This window comes from Canis lupus, chromosome 10, assembly GCF_048164855.1.
Source record: "Canis lupus baileyi chromosome 10, mCanLup2.hap1, whole genome shotgun sequence".
NCBI lineage: Eukaryota > Metazoa > Chordata > Mammalia > Carnivora > Canidae > Canis > Canis lupus.
This window is the reverse complement of record NC_132847.1, coordinates 39,540,630-39,550,838: the sequence shown is the minus strand read 5'-3', so window position 1 is coordinate 39,550,838 and position 10,209 is coordinate 39,540,630. Positions and strand designations below refer to the sequence as shown.

Genomic DNA, 10,209 nt, shown 5'->3' with positions numbered 1-10,209 from the left:
AGCTGGAGAGCCCTGCTGCACAACATTGTACCTACTGTCACCAATATATTTGTCAAGAGGGTAGCGGTTCTCATGTGAAGTTTCTTACGATTATAAAATACATTTTTTTAAAAAAGAAATGTTAGTAAGGAATTCAGCTTAATAAATTATTAACATTAAAAAAGTGTCATTAAAAAATTGTCATTAAATTAGAAGTAGAAATTTCCCATGCCACTCAAATGCCATACTTCCTAATGTCCTTTGCCTCACTCCTGGTGGCTAACCACTGGGGAATGCTCAGCTTCCTCAGGATCTTTGGTAAGGGTACTTCTTAGGCAGTGCTCCTGGCTTTTGACGTCCTCCACTTCTTTTTGTTACCACCCCTAACAGGTTCTTCTGGATGATATACCTCTTCAGCTGAGGTTTTCCTCTATTGCAACAAGGAATTTAGACTTGGGTGGAAATGTAAGTGTTTAAAAGAGGGCTGGGATATAATCAGATGTTTCAGAACAGTAACTCTCAAGTAAGGTACAAGATGAACTTAAGTCCAGAGGGAATGGGACTTGGAGGTCAATTTAGAGAAATCTCAGGCAAAAATTGATTAAGATCCTGAAACATAGATCGGGCAACCTCTGGATGACAAAGCAAAATACCACAGCCTGGGGGGCTTGAACAATAGACATTTATTTTCTCATGGTTCCAGAGCCTAGAGGTCCATGATCAAGGTGCCAGCAAATTTGGTTTCTGGTGAGAGTTCTCTTTCTGACTTGTAGGCAGCCATTATCTCACAGCCATTATCTCATTGTTGTGCTCACATGGCCTTTCCTCTAGGTGGAGAGAGAGAAAGAGAGAGACTGAGACAGACACAGACAGAGAGACAGAGATGGTGGGGGACAAGGAGGGAGAGAATGAGGGAGATGGAAAGAGAGTAAGCTCTTTGGATTCTCTTCTTGGAGGTACACTAACTTTATGAGATCAAGGACTCACCTTTCTGACCTCATTTAACCTTAATTTCTTCCTTAGAGGTCTGTCTCAAAATACAGCCACATTGATGTCAGGGCTTCAACATATGAATTGGGTAAGGGGATAGACACACCCATTCAGCCCATAACAGTAACTGGAAATTTTATTTTGGAATTTGAGTTCAGGCTGGAATGTAGGGATGTCAACAAATGGCCAGTAAACATTGAGGAGATCACCGAAGAACATCGTAGAAAGAACACTATGGCTCCAGCTAACACCAACATTGAAGAAGCATGTGGAGGAAGCAGCAGGAGCCAGTAGTTTACATTAACGGCGCAGAATCCCAGAAAGGTAAGACCAAGAAAGAAGGATAGTAAGACATTCAAGGAGGGGATAATTGGAGACTGGATAATGTTAAAACTCCTCCCCTGAGTAGTATGTGCACTGACAAGGAGCCATTAAATTTGGTACCAGATGGGTCATTACGAACTTGTGTCCCCTTTGGCATCTCACATGCTATCATGTTGTTATGGTTTCAAATATATTCAGTAATCATTTATTTACTGGACTTCTCATGTGCCAACCACTATGCCGGGGGCAGTGATGTAAAAGATACATAACATATGCCTTCAAAGACCCTAATAGTGAAACAATACTTCACTGACTTTGGAAAGCTCTGAGCTACAAGTCCTGTGCATACTAGTTCCCTGTCTCTTTCATTTAACCATCCTGGCACAGCCTAACTCATTAATCAGATGTGTAACAGGCTGTTACTTATGTTTCACTTGCTAGTTCCAGCTTTTGCTCTTAACCTGCTCAAACACGACATTCTTTTGGTGTGGATCCCAGGTGTGTGCAAGTCAAAAATACTCCCTCCACAGCCACCTAAATATCCCATGTGGCCTCTTGCTCTCCTGCTTGCCTAACCCAACCAGGACCAGTTTATATTTTGAGCCCACATACCCTGATGAGTTCTCCTGGGTTTCCTTTCTTCTCCTGTTCGAAATGCTTTTGTTAGACTTGTTATTTGTGAGTCAATGTATTGCCATGGTAGGTGGCATATGTGAATCTCTGGCTTGTACCAAATCACCCTGCACCTCCCCTGGTTCTCAGATTCTCTACAAACTCCCCCTAAAAGCTCCTGTGTTTCATCGCATAAATCGTCACCTTCAAGAGTTAAAAAAAAATTCACTGGCAGCCTATCCATTGAATGTGTCTTGTAGAATATGCTTTCTTTGGCTAACGCAGTGTTGTAAATTTTAAAAAATTAGTTGCTAACATTTAAATATTGGGATATTTACATAAAAATCAGGATTTCCATGTTCTCTTAAAAAATCAGACAGCCTGACCACACCGTGCCTGTAATACTGCCTGAGGAGCACTGGTTAGAGCTGTGGGCACTGCACCCTTTACAAGGATTATAGGTATCCTGGTTTCCCACAGCTCCCACTCCTCTCTCACATATGGCTTGTGGCTCCTTTATATACCAGCAGTCACTGCTCTCATTTTGTTTCCTATCAGGCTCTTAAACTCTCTAGGATTTTGACCATAACTCTAGAAAGATCCATCTAAAATGAAGTTGTAGGCTTTGCTCCATTGTATCTACCATATGACTCATTAGTCACATTCTCAGTTTCTACAAATTCTGGCATATCTAAAACTACCACATATATTATAACTGCATCTTTCAAGCCAGATGGGAAACCCACATTTTTCAGAGAGTGAATTTCATAGATTTTATGTTGGAGACTCAATAACCCATGTTTCTTTCATGGAGCACTCACATTGACCCCTCATTGGCAAGCTGTTTTATTATCACCCTTGGAAAGTTATTTTTCCTGCGCTTTGAGTTCCATTCTTGATTTTGGGTACCTCCAAAAAAACATATCTTATATCACTGACAGGTATCAGGGTTCTCTTTCTGCTTTTGGTAAAAATGTGTTCGGCTGGGACTGTGGCATAGGCCCCCTGAAGAAGAAGGACAGATGCTGCTCAAACTGCAGTGACATACTGATAGATGGCAGACTTTGGTCGAAAGCCCTGTTAATCCAGCACCTTCCACTGACGAAGGTTAGGCATTTATTCCACCCTAAATCTCCCCAGAATCAAATATTTACTCAAAAAAACATGTGTGCAGAGTTGTAGAGTAAATAAAGACAGGGCGATGTGGCCAGGGGTGCAAGGTCTGAGACTAGAATTCGCATGTTGTGTTCCTAGATGTGTCTATAGCTTCCTGAGGGATGTCAGGAAAATCCCTTAACTCCCCCAATTCCACTGCAGAATGGAATTGTTGTTATTTATCTGCCTTACACTGTACAATCATGCTTGATCTCTGCAAAGCTTTAGACGTGGCAAGATGCAAAGAGATCCCCATGACTTTCTCAGAACCTTGAACTATGCCAAGCAAAACGAAGCACAGAAGGCCTCTCTGAAGCAACCAAAGGTCTATTTTTCCAAAGAAATGTAAGCTCAGGAGGACATCTATCCTGTGGCCATGTAAGTGGGCTTCTCCCTACCCCTGTGTTAGCAGACAGGCTGCCACTGTTCCCTTATTTCTGTTCTAGTCAAACATCAGGTCTCTCTATCTTCACCCTCCCCTCCTCCCCCATTTAATAAGAAACACATTCTCTTTCCTTAGGACACACACACATACACACACACATACAGAAAAAAATAGAGATTTAAGTAGAACAGCAGAATCTCTACCTACACACAACTTGCTAAATATATAGAGCTGAAAATAGCCAGAGCTGAGAGAAAGGAAAAAAAGAAGAGTGTTTTAACAGTAAAGTAAAACCACAACTAATGACTTCAGGAGACAGGAGCTAGGTGGACAAGCAAAGCATTACAGTTTTAAATATATGGGATTTGGCCTCACCTCCCCAGTAAGTGGCCTGGCACCAATTCAAATAGGCTGGTCTGGCACGCTAGTGCCTCTGAAAGGGACCACACTGGCGGATGGAAACGACCACAAAACCCACAGAGAAAGTGCAGGCTTCCAAAGGCAACAAGGAAGCAACCAGACTGGCAGCAAAAGCAATGCCAAGGCCCCGGCATCAGCAGGGAGGGGCCAGCCTCGCCAAGTTGGATTTGCTCTCTCCTTACACTGGGACGGCCAACAGTCAGTGCAGTCGGTGGGAGGATGGGCAGAGAGGGGGCAGGCACTGTGGAGGTCCTGGACCCAGGTAGCCCAACGTGGTGACAAAGTAGAGAATGCCACAGTGGAAGAGGACAGGGCCTTTTCCCTTCTGGGCGCCATATTGCAGAAAGCTGAGAGAGTCATGCTTGCAGAATATTTCTGTGTATTAAAAAGAAGGCAGTAATTTTTATGGGCTTCTAGTTCTGGAAAATATTTTGCTATACAAACAGTTGTTTTTCATGCCATCAAAGACTGCCAAATGATTTGGTACTTGAAGCATTCTTGCTTTGTCCTGCATGAGAGAGTAAGGAATCTAATTCAGTGGGTGGAAGACACAGCAGGGGGCTTTAATTGGCCAGTCACCATTTTTAGCAAGTATGGTGCTGTCTACACAATGCCAGCATTGCTAGCTGGAAAGCTGAAATGGAATTAAAGCTTCACCCGAGGCTAAACAATACATAATAGTGGGACTATTTGCCCTGAATTGGCTGATTCCTTTGATAACTGCCCAGCCTCAGTTTTCTCCGTTTTTAAAATATGGATTAAAAACTAATTTCCAAGATTTCCAGAGGGGGTGGTATGATCAAATTATTTCCAACTCCTTGAAGAGTTAAAAATGCCAAATAGTCATCAAAAAAAAAGATAGCTTATTCTTTCAATAACTAGAAAAGAGCTGTAATTATGGATTTCTACCACGGTTCTGTGTTCCTCTCTTTGCCCGAGTAGACTGGTATAATAATTAAGTGATGAAAATAACAATTGCAACATTTCCCACTTTTCTGAGCATTTTACATTTGTTTCATCTTATAAAAGTTTATGGCTCAGGTGTTGGTAGGCTCCATTTACTGAGAAAACTAGTTTGGCACACTGGGAAATCAGAAGAACATGGTTGCAGGAACTCAGTGAGTTAAAGGTTGGGCAGAAAGGGTAGGGCTATGCTCACTCAGAGTCTTGTACGCTGCATTTGAGGAGCACCCCCAAGTTTGTGAAGCTGGATGAGAAATTTAAATAGAGATGGGTAGTAGGTAGTTTGCCTTTTGGGCCTCATACTCTTAAACAAAGTTTGGGCTGGGATTATGACTTTGATAGGCACACACATGGTGTTTTAAGCCATGAGGGGATGAATTATCTACAGAGTGAAAGTGGAGAGATGACAACATGATATTGAGCCAGGAGAATGTGCAAGAAACAGAAACCAGCAATGAAGACAGAGTGAAGGGCAGCTTTACTGGAAGTGAAGGACAGGAAGTCAACAACTGTGTTGGCTGTTCTTGGCAATTCTGATAAGGAGTCAGAAGTGTTCACTGGGCTCATTGCTGACCTGGGCAGTGGTAATCTAAGTGAATAATCAGGAGAGAAACCAGTTTAGAAGAGCTTACGTGCTGCAAAAAAATTAAGGAAGTGTAGATGGCAAGTGAAGATGTCTGGTTACAAAGGGGAGGAGAATGATGGGAGAGACACCCAGGTGCGTAGAGGACCAGGATAGATTTGTAGATTTTGTTGGTTGGTTTATTTTGAGCAGTCTGAACACACTTGAGTGCTGTTGGAAGAATGCAGGAACAGGCGAGAGATTGATGATGTGGAGAGGATCACTGGGAGTCCAAGGTCCTAAGGAAGGTGTGTGGAGATCCAGGCCACACATGAAACGCTTTTGTCTTTGCCAGGTGGGACCTCTGCTTTAGATGGCAAGAGGCAAGGGTGGACAGATTAAGGGAAGAACAAAGAACCGCCGGGAAAGCTGCAGATGAAAAGCTTACTTGGCAAGTCTCTCCTTGCATTTCCCAACCCCATTCTTTTGCTTGGATATCTGGCACGGGACCCACCTCCTCCACAGTGTTCTTTTGTCGTCCCCAGCTTATTTTCTTTCTCTTCTTTCAGATAATTATAAATTTACCTCCTTTTGCATAGTAGCATACTGCCTTGTCTTCTCATTTAGATATGCATTTTGTTTGGGAAAGAACTCTTGCTTTTTTAAAAAAAATTGTGGTAAAATATACATAATAGGAAATTTACAATTGTAACCATTTTAAGTATACAGTCTAGTGACATTAAGTACATTCATTCACAGGATTGTACAACCATCACCACTACATATTTCCAGAAATTGTTATCACCCCAAACAGAAACTCTGCCCATTAAACACTAATCGCTCCTTGCCATGCCTACCCAGCCCTAGTAAACTGGATTCTATTTCCATCTCTCTGAATTTGGCTAAGCTAGATACTTCATTTAAGTGGACTCACATTTTTCCTTTCATATTTGGCTTATTTTGCTTAGTGAAATATTTTCATAATTCATCCATATGATAGCATGCATCAAAAATTCATTTCTTGTTATGGCCCAGTAATATTTCATTGTATGTATATACCACATTTTGCTTTTCCATTCAGTCATCTGTTGATGGATACATGGGGTGTTTTCACTTTTCAACTACTGTGAATATCACCGCTGTAAACATAGACATGCATCTGTTTGAATCCCTGCCTTCAATTCTTTTGGGTATATACCTAGGATGGAAACAGCTGGATCCTATGGTAACTCTATGCTTAACTTTCTGAGAAACTGCTAATCTAGTTTTTTCATAGTAGCTGCGCCACTTTACATTCCCACAGCAATGTATGAGGAATGTACATTCCAATTTCTCCATATCCTCACCAAAACCTGTTATTGTTGTTGTTATTATTACTTATTTTGGAAAATAGCCATCATAAGAAGTATGAAATGGTATCTCATTGTGGTTTTTATTTGCATTTCTCTAATGACTAATGGTGTTGTGCATCTTTTCATGGGCTTATTGGCCAGTTACATATTTTCTTTGGAGAATGTCTATTCAAGTCCACTGATCATTTTTGAATCAAGTTATTTGTTTTTTCAAGGAATTCCTTGCCTTTTGCATTATCTTTTTAGATCCCCTTTAGTCCACAGTAGGGGGCTCTTGAAGAATTGCTATTTTGTTGTTGTTATTTTTTGAAGATGTTTGTATGAAAAATTTCAAACATTCAGTAAATCTGAAAGAATTCCCCAAGTTTCCATACTAATAATGTGTTATATTTGACTTCTCTCCTACTTATCCATCATCTATTGCAAATTTCTACCTATCAGTCATGTTTATTTTATGGGTGTGTTTCAAAATGAGTTGGAGATATTAAGAAATAATTTTTTAATGGATAAAAAAATATAGTCTCAATAAAATGTATAAGTAAGGTTGGGGCAGAGGTACAGCTGTCTCTGGGACTTCTCTGGCAGATAAAGTGTAAGAGCAGAAGAGGCCTAAAAGTCAGTAGGGGTTTAGCTTCCTTACTTTGAACATGCCTTAATGAAATTTCTTGGGAAAATGAATCAAAGAAAATGTTCCCAGGGAACAGGCAGTGCTGACAGGGGGATGTCACCATCACAGCCCCCAGGCTGTATATTTCTACGGTTGCTGGGCAACACTGCTGTCTCATCTGGTACACATGTAAGCAATGAATCCTGGGGCTAGAAGTAAAACTGCCTGAGGCTAGTAGCTTCCAGAATTAGCTCTAAACTTCCCTGTTTCTCTCCTACCTCATCAACTCTCTGGTCTTCCTCTATTCATTTCATTAACCACTTTTTTTTTTTTCCATTATACTACCATCCTCTAGAGTAGTGTTTTAGAGAACATCTGTAGTGAACTTTTAGAAACCTCCTCAAGCACCTGTGTATTCCAGTTCTAGGGCCCATCAGATCCTGCACTCAGATTTCTTTCTTGTACTCGCCTCTGAAGAACTCCAAGCAACCCTGTCAAGACCACAGGGGTCTATGTTGCTCTCCTTCTAATTACAACCAATCCATTGCCTGCCTAGCATTTTCTGTCTTTATCAAACTCCTCATGCTCAGCTAAACCTCCTGGCCAACCTGCTGCCCTTTGACCTTGTCCTAGCACCACAAAAACCATCTTGAGGCCACTTATGAGGTACCATCAACACAGAGGTACAGATTGTAGACTATGCCCAAAGGAGTACAGCGTCACCAAGGAAGTTTTAAGAAATGAAATCTCATGATAAAAGCAAGAGAAATTATGCTTTGGTTGGAAGCACGTTTTAGAACAGAACAAGGAAAACAGCCAAATAGACATGAAAAATCAAAAACAGGGCCCTTTGATGAAGCAAAAGTCAGTGGCATCTGAGACACAAGACCACGAGCATATTTGGAAACAAATTGTAATCTCTCCTGCGCAGTTTTGTTGTAAAAAAGACTCTGTGGGTCTTCTGGCAAATAGGGTAGATGGTAGGTAGGCTTATTGAGGACCTACTGGAAATCAGGAAGGAGGCAGGGAGGTGGGAGAAGAGGCCGGGAGATGGTGGGATTTTGACAGAACGATGAATTGCATCCAAATAAATAAGATTTAATAACCGAGTATGAAAAGACAAAGTCCTCATTTTCACCTGTCTCTGGATTTGCAAACATAGATATTTCCTTTAGAGAGGAAACCACAGTATTTATGATTGGTTCATATTTCACACCTTTATTCATACATATCCTGTGATGTAAAAGGCCTATTTCTTATTTCATAGGAAATGCTAAATGCACTGGGGATTCACAGAAAAGCTCAAAGCTTTTCTAGGAGAAGTTCACGTAAGTAGTTAGTCACAGGAGTACAACCTAAAAAACAAAGCCTTCTTTCTGACTCTGCAGAAATTAAGTACTGACATGTGAAACCTGCTGAGAGTTTCATCTGTTTTTACTCTGAAAGCCTCATTCTTTTTGTCTCAGTATGTGCATACACACATCATGCTTTAAGCTGAAAGATGCTAGCCAACTCCTCCTGACGCGCCTGGCACAGGGTAAAGAAGGTAGCAGCGCCCCCTAGTGCTCACTCCCTCCAGTTACAGTCCACAAACGGGCAAGTGGATTGGGACCCTTTTTTATCCCTGGATGGCCAGAACACCAAAATACCAAAAGCCTGGATTTGTTGATGTAATTCCCAACCAAGCTTCAAACACTGTTAAGTTCTATTAAAAGGAAAAATGAACACAAGTCAGAAATATGAATTTTCAGTCAAGCATTTTAATAGCAACTTTCACTATCGAAGATCAATGTAATGTCACTTGCAAGAACAGTAAGGTTACGCTTGGAATATAGGAACAATATATACCCACAGATTATCAGGGGAAGGTGAGTTGGCTTTTGAAAATTGGGTCCCTGGTGTCAGGATAAGGGGAGCTGACTAATTTAATTCTTGTTCGGCATAATGTGACAAATTTAGCTCCTTTATATTGGATTTTAATGTATTAAAGAGCAGATCAAGCTTTCCCCTTCTTGTCACATAGCTGAAGCATTCTATCTTCCCAGTGGTTTGTTTTTATTTTTAAAGTGAGGCATGCTGATAGGATATAAAATGATGCTCTCACATTTCTCTTCTTCCTGTACTTTCTTCTTATTGCAAGTCCATTAATCAGAATGTCAAGCATAGGTGCACAGATACAGCTGTGTAAGATACTAGTAAAAGAAAAGCTGGCTACTTCTCAATGATTGTAGTCCTCAAATGATGATAATGATGATGATGACTAGCATATCATCCATCAAGAGCTTTATAGAGATTATCTCATAACAGACCAGTGATAGAGGCATTATTGTCTACCCCATTTTACAGTGGAGGAAGAGGAGGGGGCCACACAGCTCATGGGAGTAGCTGAGGTAAGATTCAACCCTAGGGAGCCTGACTCTAGAGCTCAAGTTCTGAATCACTGGGAGATACACTGCCGCCCCAATGCAGTAATGCCACAGGGAGTCTCCAGGTGGAAGTTATACAGAGGGGTCAGCACAAGGATTGCCATGCGATTGTGTTGCCAAAGACCCACAATGGGAATGGGGATGTGTTTCAAAGGTTGTATATGAACAGTGGCCTAGAAAAAGGGATGATAATATGCATATCAGCGCTTGCTGCATTCTGACACCTGGGAAGTAGGGCTGTGATTCTTCCCCTAACACTCTGCTTGAAGGAGAAATTCTAGTGGAATGGTTACTCACAGGGAGATCTCTGAAAATTTTGGGACTGCTCTCCTCAGCTAGCATTTTTAAAAAGCATATAATCAGGTTAAAATGGAAATCCTGAACAGTAGTTCCGACTACTGAAATAAGACAGCTGGACCCACGTTGAAAAGACT

General features: G+C 41.2%; 1 protein-coding gene and 1 long non-coding RNA gene across 5 annotated transcripts in view; one reads left to right on the top strand and one right to left on the bottom strand.

Moving 5' to 3' along the window:
* The window catches only part of ADAMTSL1 (ADAMTS like 1), an 872,407-nt gene that overhangs the window by 539,780 nt on the left and 322,418 nt on the right, over positions 1 to 10,209 (bottom strand). The gene's annotated exons all lie outside the window — the stretch shown is intronic.
* LOC140640929 (uncharacterized) lies at positions 363 to 7,051 on the top strand. Of its 2 annotated transcripts, none has more exons than XR_012037530.1 (4): positions 363 to 444; positions 1,128 to 1,293; positions 3,283 to 3,438; positions 5,746 to 7,051. It is a non-coding gene; the product is annotated as an uncharacterized lncRNA (long non-coding RNA). The 2 variants fall into 2 exon arrangements; XR_012037531.1 differs by lacking the exon at positions 363 to 444 and adding an exon at positions 852 to 907.